Genomic DNA, 21,881 nt, shown 5'->3' with positions numbered 1-21,881 from the left:
ATTAATGTACAGAAATCAGTTGCATTCTGAAACACTAATAATGAAGCAACAGAAAGACAAAGAAACTGATGCCATTCACAGTTGCACCAAGAATCATAAAATACCTAGGAATAAACCTAACCAAAGATGTAAAAGATCTATATGCTGAAAACTATAGAGAGCTTATGAAGGAAATTGAAGATATTAAAAAAATGGAAAACATTCCATGCTCATGGATTGGTAGAATAAATACTGTCAAAATGTCAATACTACCCAAAGCTATCTACACATTCAATGCAATCCCAGTCAAAATTGCACCAGCATTCTTCTCGAAGCTAGAACAAGCAATCCTAAAATTCATATGGAACCACAAAAGACCCTGAAAGCCAAAATAATTTTGAGGAAGAAGACCAAAGCAGGAGGCATCACAATCCCAGACTTGAGCCTCTACTACAAAGCTGTAAGCATCAAGACAGCATGGTATTGGCACAAAAACAGACACATACACCAATGGAATAGAATAGAGACTCCAGAATTGGGCCCGCAAAAGTATGGCCAACTAATCTTTGACAAAGCAGGAAAGAATATCCAATGGAAAAAAGACAGGCTCTTTAACAAATGGTGCTGGGAGAACTGGACAGCAACATGCAGAAGAATGAAACTAGACCACTTTCTTACACCATTCACAAAAATAAACTCAAATGGATAAAGGACCTGAATGTGAGACAGGAAACCATCAAAACCTTAGAGGAGAAAGCAGGAAAAAACCTCTCTGACCTCAGCTGCAGCAATTTCTTACTTGACACATCCCCAAAGGCAAGGGAATTAAAAGCAAAAATGAACTACTGGGACCTCATGAAGATAAAAAGCTTCTGCACTGCAAAGGACACAACCAACAAAACTAAAAGGCAACCAACAGAATGGGAAAAGATATTTGCAAATGACATATCGGACAAAGGGCTAGTATCCAAAATCTAAAGAACTCGCCAAACTCCACACCTGAAAAACAAATAATCCAGTAAAGAAATGGGCAGAAGACATGAATAGACATTTGTCTAAAGAAGACATCTGGATGTCCAACAGGCACATGAAAAGATGTTCAACGTCGCTTCTCATCAGGGAAATACAAATAAGAACCACACTCAGATACCACCTCACGCCAGTCAGAGTGGCTAAAATGAACAAATCAGGAGACTATAGATGCTGGCGAGGATGTGGAGAAACGGGAACCCTCTTGCACTGTTGGTGGGAATGCAAACTGGCACAGCTGCTCTGGAAAACAGTGTGGAGTTTCCTCAAAAAATTAAAAATAGATCTACCCTATGACCCAGCAATAGCACTGCTAGGAATTTACCCAAGGGATACAGGAGTGCTGATGCATAGGGGCACTTGTGCCCCAATGTTTATAGCAGCACTCTCAACAATAGCCAAATCATGGAAAGAGCCTAAACGTCCATCAACTGATGAATGGATAAAGGAGTTGTGGTTTATATACACAATGGAATACTACTTGGCAATGAGAAAGAATGAAATATGGCCTTTTGTAGCAATGTGGATGGAACTGGAGAGTGTTATTAAGTGAAATAAGTCATACAGAGAAAGACAGATACCATATGTTTTCACTCTTATGTGGATCCTGAGAAACTTATCAGAAGACCATGGGGGAGGGGAAGGAAAGAAAAAGGGAGGGAGCGAAGCCATAAGAGACTCTTAAAAACTGAGCACAAACTGAGGGTTGATGGGGGTTGGGAGGGAGTGGAGGGTGGGTGATGGGCATTGAGGAGGCTACCTGTTGGGATGAGAAAAAGTTTCACCTGGCTTTCAAGCTTTCTTTTCTTAAATGCAGGTCTGAGTAGAGGTAATTAAGTCTTTAAACCAGGTTCAATACTCTCTTGTAATGACTCAGCTTTTTGTTCTAAAGGTGGCTTAACACCAGTTCTTTATAAACCCTGGAATTTTTATCAGAAGTTAAGGCAAAGCCCTAAGCTAGGAGTAGAATGTTGGAAACCCTAAGAGAACATTAGTCACTTAATGTTTTGCTCATGGCATTCTCCATTATCCATACAACTTACTGGTGTCTCCTATAGATGACCTTGATTACATTAGGAAATAACACTCCATCCCATGAATCTTTGCCCTAGGATGCTGGTAAAAATGTCTGTGTCTTTTCTAGGCTGTTAGGGAAAATGTAAGATTTTAAAGTGTGTGTTTTCTTAGACGATTGAGAATGTTCATTTCAGTCTAACTTTACACAAAGACCTATGGTAGCAGTCATGTGTTAGAGATCTCCTTGGCCAAGATATGTCCTCTGCCCCAAAGTTCCTAAGTGGCTCTTGGCTCCCCACAGACATGTCAAGCTGTATAATGGTGTATTGACAGATGGCAGTGTGAAAATATGACTCTCTAATCCCAGTGTTAAAGTAGCACAAACCAACCCAAGAAGATGGCAGTGTTTTCTCTGGGGAGCAAAGTCTCCAAGACTAATATTATCAGAGCATGTTGGACTGACTAGCTTTGGGCAGAGGTGCTACAAAGTTGACTAGTTGAAGCAGTGAGTTTGGGCAAGATGAAGATAGGAAGTCTTATTTCTTCACCTGCTTCAGGTGAAGCCAAAGAGAAAGAATAAAGAGGAATTTTGTTTATCAGAAAGTACAGGAAGCAATGTAGCTCTGAATGACCCTGGTATCCAGAGAAGGTGCATGTTTTGGCTGCAACAATGAATTTATAAAGTGTTTTGCCCCTTTTGCCCAGCTGGCAGAGTGTTCTTCATATTATCAGTTGAACAGAATGAAACTTGTTTTCTAGGAAGGGAAGAACCCAGATGAATTCCTACAGATTAATGTGATGGGCTTAAGGAATTCTAGCCTCCCACTCTCCCTCCTGTCTTTGTGTCTCTCTCTTTCTTTTAACCTCCCTCCCTTCATCTTTTCTGTTTGCTTCCTCCTATTTTGGTTAGAAAAAAATACCTAAGAGAAGTAGACCACTCTTCAAAATGCTAACATAATTCAGGGGACCTGGGTACTACTCTTCTCCCAAACCCCCCCCCCCCAAAGAATCTACATCCATAAGGTCCTCCAGGGATATATTCCCATCAGTAACACCCTTTGTACAAGCAAGAGCCCTTGGACCAAATTCTTTACTAAGATTAAATATTTGCACTGAAAACATGCACATGGGTAATGCAGAATGTGTTTTCTATTAAGGCATTTTCAAGATTGCTGAGGAAGAAGGGCTCTTGTTTTTGTTCATAGAAGCTGTCACTGAAAATGTTGAAGAATCACAAGGGCAACCCAGATCAGTTCAAGGAGAACAGAATCATTAAAAGCTTTTTTATTTTCTTGGACCAAAACTTGATCAAAAAGATGGGCAAAAATGTCAGGTTGGAAAAACATTTGGAAATTATGTTCTGATATCATCAGAAAGAGAGACCTTGTGGCTTTCCCTCAGGATCAAGACTGAGACCAAAGTAAGGAAACATTAGTCTTCAACCTGGTCAAAAGCAGTCCAAGACTAGGGTGACAGAGGTGCCATTTAAGTTTGTGCTAAAACCCTTCTGAGCATATAAAGCTACCACGACGCTGCCTTTGAGAGGTTCTATTTTCCTTGGCATAAATTAACACAGGAACATTCTGTGCATTAAGAATACATCCAAACTGATTTTAACTTATTTTAATACATTTTGTTGAAACTCTTTAGAGTACCTGTTTCCCATACCTACTGTAAGCAAATTGGGGAAGAGAATTCCTCATCTTCTTTTATTCCTCTTCCTGTTTTCTTTTTTCTCTCTTGCTCTTTTTCTTGATTTTTTTCCCCTCTGTCTCTTTCTTTCTAGGACTGAACTTAAGTGTGTTGTCTCTAAAATAAACACTGTTACAGGGGATCTGCAGCCTCAGGCTAAATGACCCTCAGGTTTCTGGTTTCATTACAAACTCATATATGTGTTTTCTTATTCATAAAAGCAGAATTTGCTTTAGAAATCCCTCAAGCAACTCATTTTTTTTTGTTTCCAATAAAATGGTCAGCTTTATTCTCTGTGAAGGTATCCAGTAGGTATGCATTGCTCTGTCTGATTGCCAGGAGGAGAGTGAAAACTCAAAAGAAGAAAAAAAAATAATTAGAAGGCATCTGGCTCAGAAAAAAGAGGGATAAATATTCTCCCTTCCAGAGATCTGAGGGCCCAACCAGGTGGCCACCACTTACCAAGAAAGCAATCTGTCTCTATGACAGGTAGGAACATAGGCCACTTTAATGAAAAAAAAATCTTTGGGGGCCCTGGTGTTGGGGAAATTTTTGTGAGATGAGGAGGTGACAAGGGATAGCAAAGTTTTGAGAAACCCACAGAGAAGTTGTGATCAGCTGACAGATGTTGGCTCGCAGTCATCACAGAATACCAGAATGTTGACTGCACCAGCAGGCAACTTCGATCACAGCATCCATGCAAGAATGAGACTTCAGTGTGCAAATCTTTTGTCAACTGGGGGAAGGTGGGATCACAATTCTTGGAGCTAAAGGTGAAGTCTCAGCCAGGAAGGGATCTGCATTTCCAGGAATAAGGCCATCATGCTTATATCTGTATCCATAAGGCTGGTTTGGAGAGTAAGGGCATGCATGTGCCAAATGACAGGGCTTAAGGAGACTCAAGGTGCAGGAATGCTGAGCCCACAACACAGACACATGAAGGGACGTTTGTACGCCAGGACAAAACATTCCTAGGTTTACAATTAATTGTATGAATGCTTTGTTGGAAAATTGCAGCTAAAAGCAATTCTCATGATTATTGAACCAGTGCTATGGCTATCTTTTACAAATTGTATTACAGACTATTGCAAATCATCTAATGTTTCCTGAGGGAACAAAGCCTTTAGAAGGTCATGTAACAGGGTTTTAAGAAAAGAGGAGGGGGAAGAGCAGAATTTTGTATTTCTATAATGCCAATTCTCCAAACTCAAAAGATCTTTAATATTTCACACATCCTTAAAAATACCCCATGAGGTTTCTACACAGTACTTCAAAGAAAAGATTTTTTGGGCTTTTAGTTTTTTTTAATGATAGGAGTTCTCTTTTTAAGCAATGGGTGCATGCAAGTCCTGGTCCCAGTCCCAGATATCAACACACTGGACTCAGTTGGACTTGGACAGAGTGAATTCTCTATGGACATTTCATGGAAATCAATTTGGTTCAATTTCTAAATTCTAAGATAGGAAATCATTGGAAGAAACTTCTAGATGGTATGTCTTAAGGTCAGTCCTTGATGGATTTAGAAGGGAAACAGAAGTGCAGCATCTTGACTCATATTAAGATTAAATGTAGCTGCTTAGATTACTGAATCCAGAGGTGTAGCCAGCCTTGAATATCCCATTTTTTGAGCCAAGGGACTGTATGTTTGCTCCGGATGGAACTATCCCAAGTAGAACAAATCTAGCATTTTGAGGTGGTATCTACACAAGGAAAGTGCAAGTGGAAAAAATGCAGTCAGGCAAACTGTTGGCATCTTTCAGATAAACTCCCTTTTCCCCAGTAGAAGCTGTTAGTATTAAGGAAGGCAGTCAAACTGGGTATATGTATGGGTCTAAATGAGGATTAGGCTGAAAAACATTTTCTCCCATATACCTAAAAGAATGGAGTTTTGGAGCACAGCAAGACAATGCCTTTTCCTATTGGACTTAAAGAAATAATAGAAATACTCTCCTGTTTCCCCTCTTTCACCTACCCTATATTTGCTCATCACTCAGAAACCATATACATATACCTGTTTTGTCTTTCCTTACTTATATATCATTATGTTCCAAGCAGTCTTTCAGAACACTTTAAGAAGTACTCACAAAGTGATAATAAGTGAATCAGAAATCCTTGTGAAGGAAAATGAAGGATTTCTGTCTCTCTAAATTTGCTTTTTTAAAGACATTTTACATAAATGGAATCATATAATATGTAGTCTTTTAATTTTTATTTATATTTTAAAGTTTATTTATTTTGAGAGAGAGAGCAAGAGCAAGAGAACATAGAAGGGAAGAGAGAGAAGGAGAGAGAGAGAGAATCCCAAGCAGGCTCTGCACCTTCAGCACAGAGCCCAATGCGTAACTTGAAGTCATGAGCCATGAGATCATGACCTAAGCTGAAGTCCAAAGCATAACTTACTGAGCCACCCAGGTGCCCCAAATGTAGTCTTTTACATCTGGCTTCTTTCACTTAGCATAGTGTCTTTGAGGTTCATCTATGTTGTAACCTGTGTCAGTACTTTATTCCTTCCTATTATTGAGTAGTATTCCATTTTGTAGATTATAGTACATATCCACGAGTCAATAGACCTTTATTGGGATTGTCTCCAGTTTGGAGTTATTAAGAAGTATCTCATCTATTTTGCATATCATGTGTTTTTCCTTTGACCATAATGCTTTATATTCATCTGTACTTGATTCTTATCCCTCTTCGTATTCACTTTTAGTATTTAAAAAAAAAATATGAACATTCAGAGGACATAAATGTTCAAAAATCCCATTAATTTCATTGTTTGCATTGATACTTTGTAAATTTATCTTAAAGTTTGTCTTTTAGGGTATCTTCTTATCTTTCTCTAGCTCATTTCTCTCTCTGGGTTCTGTAGTTGCCTCCACCTGGGTCACCATGGGTTCTCAGTCCAGAAGCAGGCATTGTATTGGGTCTTGAATAGCCTGTTCCATGGTGATGAAAGAGGTAATGATTCCATCACTGAGCCAGCCTTAGGTTTCTCCACATTCTCCGAATTCTATCTCTGAGTGCTTTATGTCACCCAGGAAGGGACTTTAGCTTTCTTGTACCTCCCCTCATGAGCAGTGAACCCACCCAGGCCCCTCCAGTGTTGCAAATTTCAGTTAGTCAGCCTAATTTGGATCCTTTGCCACTTCTGGAGTGCTTTTGATCCCACTCAACCCACAGAAGTTGAACTCCTCAGGAGGCTGGCAGTGTGATGGCCTTTGCTTTACTTGACACTGTGGATTTTAGAACATGCATGATTTTTAGAAGAAACATACTAAAATAAGCAGAAAACTCACATACCATAACTGAACAGCTGGATGAATTTTCATAAACTGAGCACACCTTCTCCAAAATCAAGAAACAAAGCATTGAAAACACCAGAGCCCCCCCATCATGTTCCCTTCTAGTCGTACCCCACCAAAGATAACTATTACCCTCATTTCTACATGCATAGATTTGGGACTATTTCTGTTTAGGACTATTATTAATAGTGCTACTATACACAGATTATTACATTCCTTTGGTGAACTGTTGTGCTTATTTCTACTGTAGATACTCTTAGAAGTGGAGTTCTGAGGTCAAAGGGAAAATGTACGTTCAGTTTTAGTAGATAATAGTAAAGTTTCCAAAGTGGTTGCGTCAATTTATACTTTGACCAGGAATGTATGAGTTGTAATACCCTACCTCTTTGCCAACTTTGGTATTATTAATCTTTTTACCTTGTAACATGGCTATTTTTTTTAAATAAAAAAAAAATCTCTTACTGCTTTTTTCCAAAGGAAATGAGAGATGGGAGCTTTCAACACAGTCTCCCAGTTCTGTCTAGTATCTGGTATCTAGTTAGTCTACCATGTTTTCTGATATGGCCTCAACCCCCAGCATAGTCCCTTCCTCCTACTTCACTTGCCTTTCTCTGAGTCCATAGGAGACCTCTTTCCAAGGAGAATAGTTCTACACATGGTTGATATTCTTCAAGACCTAAGCAAGAAATTAGCTGAAAAGACAAACTTTTTTTTAGCCCTGTTACTGTCATCTCATTTTAAAGCCTTATTTTGATATTCTTCTAAATTCATTATTCTGTTCTGCTCTCAGAAAGGTGGTATAATGAAAATAATACAAAAGGCAAAAGACACTTACCTTATTTGTAGAAGGCTACATCAGCTGACTTAACCCTTTCAGAGGTGTTTTGTTTTCCCTGTTCAGTTGTAGGCCTTGGTAGAGAAGGAATTATGTCTCATTCTCCTATTTTGAGATGAATGTATATATTTTGGGGGCATATATTTTTAAAAAGTTTCCAGGTAATGTCAATGCCCAGGGGGCTACTGTAAGTGGTCACATAATGGTATAAGTCTTCTTAGGATATTTTTATTCTTCAAAGTGCAAATGTTCACAAGGGGGTAACACATCAATACTATCATTTATTTATACCTTAGAACACGTTTGACTTATTTTAATGATAGTGCTGTGGTAAAAAAAAAAAAAAGAAAGAAAAAGGAAATACTCTCTACTCCTTTACAGTGTATTACAGCTCCTCATATTAAAAAGTGGATTGTATTTTTCAGCTTTTTGAATCTGGGGTGCCCTTGTGACTTGCTTTGGCTAGTGAAATGCAGAGAGTGCTAGTTGGAGGCTTTGGCCTCAAGAATTCTTGTTGCTTTCATGGGCCTCTGCCACCATGTTCACAAGCCCAGGCTAGCTAGTCAATAAGAAACCAAATGGAAGAAGAATTAAGTGTCCTAGCTCCTGTCCCAAACATAGGGAAAATACAGAGCTGTACCCAACCCGTAGCTGATCACAGATAAGTAGGTCATCTCAGCCAAGATCAGAAGATGTGTTCAGATGACCCCTAGATTTCTGAGCAACATGAAATATTTATTGTTTTAAGCCATTGACTTTGGGGTGTTTTGTTACTTGGCAGTGATACAGGCAGATGGAGTACAGATCAACTACAAGGAGGGACATACCTGTAGGAAAAGTCGTCCATCACAACCTTTCTTCATGTCACTGTTTTCTTTTTCATTATTGGCTGCTACTCTTCTTCTTCCACGAGGTAGATGATTTTACTCCTTCAAAGGGAAATTCAACTTATATTAATACTCCAAAGCTAAAAAAGTAACCAACATAAATGGTTATTGTAATTCAGTTTTAACCCAGATTCACGTTTGGATGCAAATTTGAGTCATTCCTTATTTTCAGTTTGGGGGAAGTCACTTATGCTGTCTAACTAAATCTTGTTTTATTCTCTGGAAAATGGAAAATGGCAATATTAACCTTTCAAGGTCATTGTGAAAAAAAAAAATAGAATAGTCAAGAGGAGCCTAGCCTTAGGAGAGGGATGTGGATTTCAGTCCTGGTTCTGCAGTAGATTAGCTCTGTAACCTTGGCCAAGTACTTCAGTCTTTCAGGATCTAGTTTCCTCAGCTATTAATTGGTGATAATAATAATCCCTATTTTATAACACTGATTTGATATTAAATGATAGAAAGCATATAAAAATCAGTGTCTGGTATGATAAATGGTACCCCTCATTTTATTACTCATAATTGTATATTTTCTTCAAGCCCTGAAGTATGTAAACTCTCTTTACTCTGCACCCATCCCCAAACACACCTCTAATTATACTCTCCCTCCCCCACTGTTCGCTGCTTTGACTTACTTAACACATTAGGTACAAGACGAGTTCTTCCTGCACAAAACATTTGTAGTAGTTGCCTTTTACCTTATTTTTCTTATTTCTTGTTCAGGTCTAAGGGTGTATGTGTATGGGGAGGGGGGATAATAAATGTGAGCTCTCTTCCATGTATCCTTCCCAAAGACAGAAATCATTTTGAGATGTATTCGTAAGACAAAAACAAAAAATAAAAACAAAAACCTTTAATGGAACAGGAGGTGTTACTTAAGCTATATCCGCATTTGCTAGATAATAGTTAGCACGAAGCAGCATCCAGCAACAGAAATGGCTAATATTGGAGAAGAGTAACCAAATGAAGCTAAATACATCTAGGCTCAATTTCTTAGCTTTTATCAAATGTAAGATCTGAGCAAGACAGCATAAAGATAGATTTTTGACTTTAATAGCAGAAATGAGGAATGATCATATCAAATTTTATCCTAATAAGTGGAACGGAGCCTTTTTTTTAAAATGGAGGCTGTTACTAGAAAGATACTTACAAATAGGCTACTGAAGTGTTATGTACATACTATTATTAGCATTTGGCATTGTTTTTGCAATAATATGTATTGCTTACTGAGAGCCCCTTATATGCTGCCAATTTGGTTTTAATTATCCTTTGGAGTCCGTGCCACATTCTATGTGGTAGAAAATAAAATTTCCTATTTTACAGATGAGCAAACTGAGGCTCAGGGCTCTGATACAACTTTCCCAAGATTACACAGTTAGTAGTAGATTCAAAATTCAAATGGAAATTATCTAATTCCAGTGCTTGTATTCTTGCAGTTGTGCAGCATTATTGTTTGACATATATATTCATGACATCAAATATATATAAAATGAGTGTATTTATATTCTTGTCTACCACAACTTGTCCCCATACTTAATTCAGATGGGGAAAAATAAGGAAATGAAAACCAAATTTATGGCTGTGATGTAAGAGGCATAGATAATAGGGAAGACACTTTAAATATATTATCACATTTAGCCCTGAAAACACCCTTAAGTTAATTAGAGCTTTGCTTTATAATTAAGAAAACCAAGACTTAAAGGATTGAGTAATTTGCCCAAGAACACATAGCTAATTAATGGCAGAGTTGAAATCTGGACACTACTGTGAGTCCAAAATCCACACTTTTTGTACTAAATCACCTTTTCCATTAACATATTTCTTTCCAAAGTTTTGGTGGTATATGTTGCCCTAAATTCCCTTGCCTCATGCAGAAGGCTCTATTCTGACTTTTTTCCCCTTAGAAACTATTTTCACCTGGTTTTCCTGCTCCTCTGTAAATCTTCCCTAAGTACTTTTCTCTTGCTGAGTTTCAATTTGATTTGTTAAGATTTCTCTCCGTTAGCTAGAGGGTGAGTCAGTGGTTTAAAAAGAAGTTTTAACTGCATGCTTTTGCTTTTTCAAGTTTCTGAATGCCTCCAAAAGTTTACTTCTAAAGTTCTGAAGCCCAGAGGGGCAGAGGCCATAAATATTTAAAATGGGAGTATATTGTTTTAGTTAAAATTTATGGAGTGATTCATGATTCCAATTCAATTTTCATAAATTGACATCATAAGGTCTGGATGGGAAATCTGCCTTAAAATTACAATGGGGCTCTCTGGAAGATGAGCCTTTTTTAAATGCCTTTGTTTCACTTGTTAGCAAGTTCGTGACTTTAGGCTCAAGCAGATCCAGGAATTGAACAGTTCCATCCCTGTTTTCTTTATCTTTCTGATCTCCCTCTAAGCAGTTCTGATGGAGCTTCATGTGTAGCTGCCTCCACCCTTTAAACCATCTACTCAGGCTGGCAAGGCAAACACCATGATTTATCTGAACAAAAATTTCATTCCAATTTTAGAAAAGCATCTGTTTTATAAACGAAACCCTCAAGAAATCTAGGAAAAGAATCAGAATTTTAGGATGCAAGCTATTTTCTTTCATTTTTGAATTTGAGTGCCACTATCGTCTGGTAGTGGTATCCCTGAATTAATTCATTATTTGTCATTGTCATGACATACCTCAGTTTCCTGGATTTGATCCCAAACTTGAAGGTTTGGGAGTTTTATTAAACCTGGGCTGAAAAATTCTAGGAGTAAATAAATCTATCCAACTCTAGCCTGAGTGACAGCACATCCATTAGCTAGGTGAAACCTCCAAAGCCCAGGCACTATATATGTTGGGCATTGTGGTTAACATGGTGCCTGGGGCATAGCAGGTACCAAATAACCATCTGATGAAAATGAATTAAGTGCCTCTGAAATACCTCCACATCCTGGAAAATAAATCTATGCTTTCAGTTGTCTTTTTTTTTTTTTTCCTCCCCGCAGAGGTATTCTCTCTGACCCAGAACCTTCTCTTAAGGCTGTGATTCTCAATATTGGTAGATTTTGTCTCTCAGGGGACATTTTTGTTTGTTGTAATTGGAGGAGGGGTGCTACTGGCATCTAGTGGGTAGAAATCAGGAATGCTGCTAAGCATCCTATGACGCATAGAACAGCCTTCTACAACAAAGAATTATATGGCGCAAATGCCAGTAGTTTCGAGTTGAGAAACCCTGCTCTAGTTTGCCTTCAACTTAAGCTAGACATGAAATCCCAGGATCTAGAATTTCAAAGGTAAGAGTGTATGGCAAAGAATCTTGCATATACTCTGAAACACTAGTATTTCAAGAGTTTATAGGGGAAGCAGGCATAACTTGGGTTCCTAGAGGAAACATGAACTTCAAGGTCATTCACTGAACTCAGTAGGAAGAACCATAACTTACTTTTCTGTCTCATTCTTTTGGCAGTTTGCCTCTCAAGTCTCCTCCCCCTACTCTAGCATGCCCTCAGGCACCCTCCATCCCCAAGCATTCTCCAAGTGCATAGCTTGTAAAAGCTGAAAACTCTGAGGAACTCCCTGGGTGAGATGAAGATCGCATCTCAAGTAGAAGTTAAGTGGTTTTGTAATTTACTTAGGGAAGTGTACAATTAGTGTGTACACCTGATAAATCATCTTTAGAACATCCCATTATGCTTTAACCTTTGTTTTTAGTTGCAAAATTAAAGAACTGCCTTGGATGTCCATTTCCTTTTAAAAGAAGTATTAAATAGGTAAATGGTCTATGTATTTATTGTAACTACTTCTGATAGAGTCAAGAAGGAAGTATAACATGCTTTTATATGTCAGTCACATATCAAATGGAATGATTGGACTGATTTCTAAACTACCAAACAACACAGTTTAAAGTCAGAGGAAAAATGTTGCTATGGAATTTGGAATACTTGGGTTCAACTTCTGGCTCTTGCATTGACTGTGACTGTGGGAAAATTGCATAATTTCCATGGGCTTCAGTTTCTTTATTTGTAAAAGAAGGAAGTTGGATTATTGGACCCAACTCTGATTCCAGTTTACTCAGCGGAATAATTTCAGTCTGATACTGTGACTAATGGAGGAAAGAAACAAATGACTTATTTGCTGTTATTTCTCAAAGGATTACTGTATATACTCATTTAAGAAGATAATCTTTTGGAAATGTGAGATACTAGGAATTTACTGTGGACACATGCCATGGATTTAAAAAAATGTGGTTTTGGGCCTAGTCTCACTAGCATTAAGGTTTGTTGAGTGCTGTTATTAAAAGTTCCCAGGATTTGGGGGCACCTGGGTGGCTCAGTCGGTCAAGTGTCTGACTTCAGCTCAGGTCATGATCTCGTGGTTCGTGAGTTTCAGCCCTGCATCCGGCTCTGTGCTGACAGGTCGCAACTCGGAGCCTGGAGCCTGCTTCAGGTTCTGTGTCTCCCTCTCTGGCCCTTTCTCTCTCTCTCTCTCTCTCTCTCTCTCTCTCTCTCTCTCTCTCTCTCTCTCAAAAATAAATAAACATTTAAAAAAATTTAAAAAAAAGGTCCCAGGATTTGGGGATATGTTTACAATTGAAAATTTTGTAATCACCATAATCAAAGTTGAATCTCAACAATATAGAAACCTGATAAAGTATATGTTGTCCAAGGGATACTCCCAAATTTTGGGGACCTTTTCACTCAGAAGTTAAATTATTCTGCCTCTTAGAAAGTAGTTTGCATTTTTCAACCCAATCAGGTACACCACCTGGGTTTTTGTGGTTACAAGAAACAGAAACCCCATGTAGTTAACAGGATCCAAGATGGCCCCCAATCAACCTCACCTCCTGACATTCACACAATTGTATAGACCCCTCCCGAACTGAATAAAGGATAACACCATGTGACCAATAGAATGACATAAATGACAGGGTGTAACTTAAGAAACTAGGTCATAAAAAAAGCGTTTTCAGCTTCTACTTTCCTCTCTTGGATGCTTCTCTGGGAGAAGCCTGTTTCATCCCATGAGGACACTCAAGAAAGCCTACAAGGAGCAGAATTGAGGCTTCCCCAAAACAGCACCAACTTGTTAACCATTTGAATGAGCCACTTGGGAAGTGGACCATCCTTCTCTGGTTAAACTCTCAGATTATTGCTGGTTTGGTTGGCATCTCTCTGCAACTTCATGAGAAAGACCTTGAGCCAGAATCATCCAACTAAGCTATTCCTGAATGCCTCACCTACAGACATTGTAGGAGCTAATAAATATTTATTGTTGTTTTAAACCATTAAGTTGGGTGGTAATTTGTTTTGCAGCAATAAATAACAAATACACAACAGCACCATTAATATAGTAAGAAGTAACACATGGAAAGGAAATCTACACATTCAGAGAATTGAGGGAACCACAAGAAAAGACTCAGGGACTGAAGCAAGAAATAAAAATTTTCAGAGTGCAGCTATCAAAAGAAATTGGTAACAGCCCTTTTTAGTTCCTCTTACATTCTGCCTGATAGTGTAATAAAGACTGCAGGTAGTCTGGTCAACTTAGAATATGCATTTTGCTCAACTTTTGACCAAGAAAGGAGTACCATGAATGACATTCCCACTAAGAATGTGTACAGTGAGAGATGTGTACTTTCCCATAGGAAAACTATGATGTTATTACCAAAAAAGGAGTTACAGGGTAGGCAAAGAAAGCGATGTCAGCTACCAATAGCCTGACAGTTCTAGAAATTGCTTAGTGGCTTAGTAACATCAGAGTTCATCCAACCCTATGTAAAGCAGCCACATTCATGCATGGAATTTTTTCAAACACCACCTATTCCCTAAAGTTTAATGCCATTAAAAGTGGTAAGGAATAAAAAAGAAAAAAAGTAAAAATGTTCTGTTTAATTTTGGAGATATTAGGGGTGGTTTTCATTTCAAGTGATTGGCACAATTGCCATTCTATATTAATTAGAGTAGGTTCTGTAAGTAACCTAAAACACAACAGATTATTTTTTTCTTAAACAGTACTGGGAAGGTACATAGGGCATCAGACAGTTCTCATCTTTATGGCAATTTAAGGACCTTGGCTAATATAAACTCTGCTGTCTTCACATGGTTTCCAGGATTTTACTTTGAAATACCCTCATTTCAGTCTGTCAGAAGGGGAAAAGATCATGGAATAGCACCTATACACTTTTTTAATGGTACATTTTATAAATGCCCTTTATTTCTGCTTACATTCCATTGGCTAAAACAGTCACACCAAACTGCAAGGTGGTGCTGGGAAATGTAGTCCCTGGCTAGGCAGCCACTTTCTAGTGCAACCTTATATTAAGGAAGGAATAACTGTGTGTGTGTGTGTGTGTGTGTGTGTGTGTGTGTGTGTGTGTGAGAGAGAGAGAGAGAGAGAGAGAGAGAGAGAGAGAGATTGATTGATTGATTTAGCCATTTCTGGTACATAGAAATCCCTTGGCCACTTTTTGTTGTTTGTCAGCCCAGTATGTATTATGTTACTACTTTCCTTGGAAAGTAATCAAAATCCTTGCTTAGTGCAATGTACACACAAATGAAAAACAGTGTCACCTCAAGATACTTTTAAATTAACATTCCTCTGGAAATACTGCATAGGGCTTATGGTGCTTCTGATCTCATCATCGTTTTAGGAATCTCAGAGTGATTTTCAGCCTATACAGTAAAATATGTGAGGTGGAAGCTTGTCCTAATCACTTTTGCTTTGGAAAAAGTGACAGATCTGGTTGCCATAGCACTTAGAGCTAACGACAGATTTGCTTCATTAACTCTTCCTTCAGCTGCAGGCTCCGTGAGGCCTCCGAAACTAGGATTATTTTAGTTTTTAGAATCTGCAGATTCTGAAGATGCAGATTCAAGATGCAGAGGCATCTTGGCTCAAGATACAGAATTGGCTAAGACCTCCCACCCCTCCCCCCCAAAAAAAGGTGTAGAGTCTACTTAAGGTCAAGTACTGCACATGCTAAGGTATAGAAGAAACCATTCGGGCAAAAACATTAATTTGGGGAAAGGGTTGTCAATTTCTTTAAAATTCATAGGACTATTCAAATAAAGTCACTGGAGGAAGTTTACTACATAAAAGTGAAAATTGGATTGCAATTTGTGCTGTGTGTGTATATATGTATGTATATGTATATATATATATATATATGTATATACATATACATATAGAGTATATATGTACATATATATGTATATACATATATATATATATATATATATATATATATATAGAGAGAGAGAGAGAGAGAGAGAGAGAGAGAGGGAGAGAAAGAGAGAGAGAATGGCAGTGGAAAGAGGTAAGTTGGGGCATTTGGGTAGCAGATTCTTAACTGCTGTTCTCCATGCCTGCTCTACCATCTACTCCATTAGATTACTCCATGGAACAAAAAATTTTAAGTCACCAAAACTAGTATCTCAGGGCAAAGTAAGTATGGCTTGCTTTAAAAATCACCTCTGGCCAATGTTGCATTTTATAACTGGATGTCATGAGCTTTTCAGAATCTTATTAAAGGAATATACTGATTGTGGCAAATAATTCGTCTGACAGAATTCAGAAAAAAATAATTAAAAATATGTTTCTGAGACCTGCTTAGCACTGGAAATGCAAGTGACTTGTTTTTCCACATTAAATTCCTGAATCCAAATTTCCCTACATTTTTATAGTTACGGGTGTCGTATTTGCATTTCAAAAATGTCACTCATGTGGAATTAAAGAAAAAAAAAACAGATGAACATAGGGGAAGGGAAAGACAGGATAAAAACAGAGAGGAAGGCAAACCATAAGAGACTCTTAAATACAGAGAACAAACTGAGGTTGCTGGAGAGGGGGGTATGAGGTGGGGGGATGGGCTAAATGGGTGATGGGCTTTAAGGAGGGCACTTGTTGGGATGAGCACTTGGTGTTATAGGTAAGTGATGAATCACTAAAGTCTACCCCTGAAACCATTATTATGCTACATGGTAACTAATTTGGACTTAAATTTTAAAAAAATGTGAAAATCCAGAGGCAAATGAAACATCCAGAATATATACTTAGATATAATTCTTTTTATTTTGGTAGATAACCTTAGTAGTAGCTTTATAACAGCTTACAAATATTTTTTTCATTTTGTTACTTTATATTATAAAATGAAGTAATATTATAAGATACTTTTTAGAGACCAAAAAAAAAAAAAAAATGACACCTGCAGAAAAGACAGGCTCTGATTTCTCCCAGAATCTGCTCCCACCATATTTCTCTTATCAGTACAATATCATGATCTCCACAGTATCTCAGACCGTAAACCTAGGATTATCTTTGAGATTCCTCTCTCTGCTTTTCCACCTTTATTCAGTCTACATACATCTTGTTGGATTTGCCTCCAGAATTCTGATTTGACCACTTCATACCATCTCAGCTGTCACCATCTGTCCCTGGATATCTACAATAGCTTTATATTTAGTCTTCCTACTTCCACTACTTTGTTCCTACAATCCATTTTCCTGGGTTCTAGGTACTGGATACCTGCTATAGTGATTATTTTACAAAATACATCAAGTTACTTCCCTACCTGAAAACTGGCAATACTACCCATTAACATTAGAATAAAATACAAACTTTTTGCTCCAGCTTATATGACCTAAAGTTATGTGGTCCTGGACTTCTTTGATCTCATCTCATATTTCCCTTTGTTTGCTGTGCTTTGTTATATGTTGACCATTTTATTCCTCAATCTCCAACTGTGTTCCTGATTCAGAGTCTTTGTGCTTATCCCTCTGCTGACTGGGACACCCTCCCCTCATATCTTACTATGCTTGGTTCCTTCTGATCTTTGAGGTCTATACTTCTTTCAGAAGTCCTTCTTTGACCACCTTATACTTGACCTACATAACTTTATTTCATTGCCCTGTTCTATTTGCTTTAATAAAGCAAATACTTAGCACTGTCTGAAACTATTGTACTGAATTTCAGTTCTTTATGGTTTATTTCCCATTACTAAAATGAATCTTCGTAAGAACAAAAATGGGGATCTATGTTAATTTCATCTATACAGTGTGTCCCTAGCACCTACAAGAGTGTATGCCATTTCGTAGGTACTTGATTTGGAAAACTGCTTCCCTAGGAATGCAGAGCTCATTTTGCAGCCTAGGAATTTGTAAGGTATGTAGAGGAGTCCCAAAAAATTGAGAGCAGATCAGGGAGAAACCACCCTCACCAGAGGAAGGATATATCCTCTCAGAAATGGCTTTTGTGAAGGTTTATGAGTGCTTATATGACCCCCAGAGTATGAAACCAGTGGCCTTTTCACCTCGACACTGCTCTTTTTCATGAGGAAGTAACAACATTGCCAAAACCAGCTAGAAGTCCTTGGATCCATTTATTCTCCTTTTCTTTCTGTATCTTCAATAAATATTTAAGGGAAGTGATGAGAAAATGGTTTACTGTTTCTTACTGATAACAGTAGAATTATTGTAGTCATACAGGTTTTACTATACTGTTGTAAGTCAAAGGAGCTAAACAAGAAATGCTTTGGAAAATGATATGCCTCCTAACGTTTCTTGATAGCAGTTCTGCCTCACTTGGAAAAGCAGTGTATACTTAAAAGTATATGGTAACGGGAGATACAGCTCTGACTCCAACATGAGTGTCTTAATGGAGAACGATGATAACTTAAATTCAGATGAGGTATTTTTAACATGTCAGAAACAGAATATGATAGTTCAAGCATTTGTTCTCACCAACATCTGTGTGTGGCTGGAGGTCAGTGGGCCTTGGATGGACTCAGTTGACAGCTCTGCTTTGAGCTAACAGCCTGGCTTAATTTAACTCCCTGTTGAGATCTAGACTCTGGCCTGTTCTCCATTGTGTTCCTTTGGGATTCCAGAGCTAAGGGGACAGCATTTCTCTGGGGAAAGTTCATTATGGTGATGACAGAAGTGTTGGAACCAAGCAAAGCCTCTTAAGACCTAGACTCAGAATTGTCACATTTTTACTTCTACTCATATTCAATTTGTTAATATAAGTCATATGGCCAAACTTCCCTAAATCAAGAGTGGGGAGGTATACACTCCACTCACAATGAAGCCACAGGGAGGGACGACAAATTAGAGCCCCAAATTCAATCTAACATAGTGTATAATCATATAAGGCCACAGAAAGTCCTATGTAGTAATGGAGTATATTCACATGTATGTATAAGTATATACTTTCCATAGAATATATGAACATTTAATACCATTCTAACAAGGTAATTTGATCTCCCTCAAAACCAGGCTTCAATGATGAAAAACCTTTAGGACTAAATTATGATGGATTCCACATAGTTATTTCTAACTAGGGGTTCCAGTTGGTGAGACCTCTTTTTGAAAAATTGGGGTATGGCTGATTCTCCTACATAAGGAGTTTAATAACTCCAGTTATGAGAAATTAAACAATTTTGTATTTGCCTTAGGACTTTGAAACACTTAATATTCTTTTCAAAATGTATTATTATTTTTTTTATTCTCACCATTCAAAGGGAGGCCTCATTTATCAGTGAGGTTTAGCATGGGGTGACAGATAAAGGTCTTTGGAAGCATTTAGCAAGAACATGTTTGTTTTATTTTTGTGGACTTTCCCTGGTTGGGGTCTGTAGCTCTAGCACAAACATTGGGTTTGTGTTTCTCCCTCTGAAAAACTAGGCTGTTATTCCTACTCACTGTCAGAATCAGTAGATGAGCCAAGTCTTCCTAGAATCTTCATAGGATCCACCCTATGGATGATAGTGACAGGAGAGACTGGATGGTCCTCACGTCCGCATTTTCCCTCACTCTGTGTCTCATTCTGCATTATGCAGTCTCCTGTGGAGACTTGTTTCAGGGTTGGGTGTCAGTTATTTATACACAACAGTGAGTCACTTCTTTAAAGGATATTAACTTTTAAGACTCCCTAAAAATATATGAAATAGAAAACTTTACCTGCAGCTGTTAAATGTTAATTGAATAGATGTAAACAAAGAAGCATGGGTGGATTTAAAATCTAGAATAGGGAGAGGTCCTAGAAAACCAAATTATGTATGTTATTTGTATAAACACATAATACCTTATTATGTAATATATGTAATAAATAAATACAAGTTGTATAACTTATAAAAATGAAGTAAATTAAAATGCAATATATAAAAATATTCTAAGAAGAGAACAAACAAAAAGCTACCAACTAAATACAGTCATGCTGCCTGTGGGTATAAAGGGGATGAGGATGGAGAATAGAGGTAAAAAGAATGAATGAATTAAATAACAAAGGATGTGGCGCAATTATAATAGGCAAGGAAATGAAGAATATGACCAACTCAACCCTCTGCATGTGAGATCAAAATCAAAGGAGAAGAGGAGGAGGGAAGGAAGTTAGAAAGGCAGGAAGGAGAAAAGCAAGTTTTTCATTCTCCTTGCAGCATTTTCAGGTACTGGCCTGGTAGGAGGGGAGGACTGTTTGGAGTTGGCTGGCTGGTGGATCCAGAGCACCTAGAATAGTGCCTACCACATAGTAAGCACTCAGTAAGCATTTGGTGAGTTGAGCTGAATTGAACTTGATTGCCTCAGGAAGGCTTATTCCTTTGAATTCTTAAATCCACATCCCTTAGGCTGATCTCATTCTTTCTGTGAAGAGTAGCCAGAGCAATATGGTAAAGGGGTGCATGAAGTCCTTTATTCTGTGTCCAGTGGAGGACACATTCTCTTTGTTTGGTGAGAATCCATTGCTCTGGTTTTCTGGTGATGTTCTCACATTTACATTGGGGGAACACCTTACCCTATTCTTAACTCATGTATTTGGATGAGGCTGAATCTTTCCTACTCAGTCATCTCTGTAGGTGAACACATGTCCCAAGCCCTACAATAAGAATGTGCATTTTTTTGTTTAGGGATGCATACATGACCCAATTCAGGAAAATGTGGACTCAATTCTAGGATTTTTGGGGGGAAAATATTTGAGAAAGAAATGTTGTGTTTCTGTGGATATTTCTATAGGATATCTAAGGTTTGGGAACCTAGGGCCACCGTACATGGAGAAAGCTTGTTTGAAAAACAGCAAACACAGAAAAGAGTTTGGAAAACAGAGATAAGGGAGATGGATTGGGGGGCAAGAGGGAGGCAGGGGCGATGGGGAGAGGGAAAGAGAAGGAAGGTGGGAGAAAGCAAGCAAGCAAGCTTGGATCATTTGCTTCACGGGATTTGTAGTGACAAGACCGACCCCCCCCCCCCCCCGTATTTCCAGGCCATCTTGCCTAATCTCTGCACAGTTTGGATTATAGAGGAGTTTTATCTAACATCTGTCTTCTTCAAACATTCTGGTGTTGGTAGCCATCTTAGACCCTATGGCTGCATAGGATAATTTAATGCTACTTTCGGCTCTCCTGTACCTCCTTAGTCTCTTCTGCTGTGAAATACCTACCCTAGTCCCAGCATCTACACTACATGCCACCAAGAACTGCTATCATATATTAAACTAGTCTTACATTCCCTGTCTTAGTTATACTACATGTAAATAGAGATTGTGTCAGTAATTATTGCTGTATAACAAAATACTCCAAAACTCAATGTCTTAAAAATCAGTAAGCATATATTGTTGTTATAAGACTATGGGTCAACTAGCTGTTCTGGTCTTGACTGAGCTCACTGATACATTTGTGGTCAGCAGGCAGTTCTGATCTTGAATGGACTGTCTAATACATTTTGGGGATCATTTGTCTACAGGTTGGTCTAGGATGGTCTTGACTGAAGCAACTGGGTTATCTTCCATGTGATCTCTCATTCTCTAGAAGGGTAGCCTAAGGTTGTTCATGAGGTGGATGGGATTTTCTGAAAAAGCAGAACACACATGGCTTGAGAAGATGTGGGCTCAAAGTCTCATTACTTTGACACTTTCTATTGGTTAGAGCAAGTCACAAGTCTAACCCAGATTCCAGGGGAAATAGACCCCACTTGTTAACTGGAGTTGCTTCAAAGTCACATTGCCAAGGGCATGGATTCAGGGTGGGATGGAACATTGGGGCCAGTTTTACAGTCAGTGTAGCACAGAGACTAAAACAACAAACAAGCAAATCCCTTAGGAGTTTGATTTCACTGTATGACATTCTGTTTGCATCTAATCCTAAGGTCTTAATCAGGATCAAGAGTAAATCAAGTAAATTTGGCAAATCATAATTTA

This window comes from Lynx canadensis, chromosome A3 (genome assembly GCF_007474595.2).
Source record: "Lynx canadensis isolate LIC74 chromosome A3, mLynCan4.pri.v2, whole genome shotgun sequence".
Taxonomy (NCBI): Eukaryota; Metazoa; Chordata; class Mammalia; order Carnivora; family Felidae; genus Lynx; species Lynx canadensis.
The sequence above is the reverse complement of the archived record's forward strand: the minus strand, read 5'-3'. Positions refer to the sequence as shown.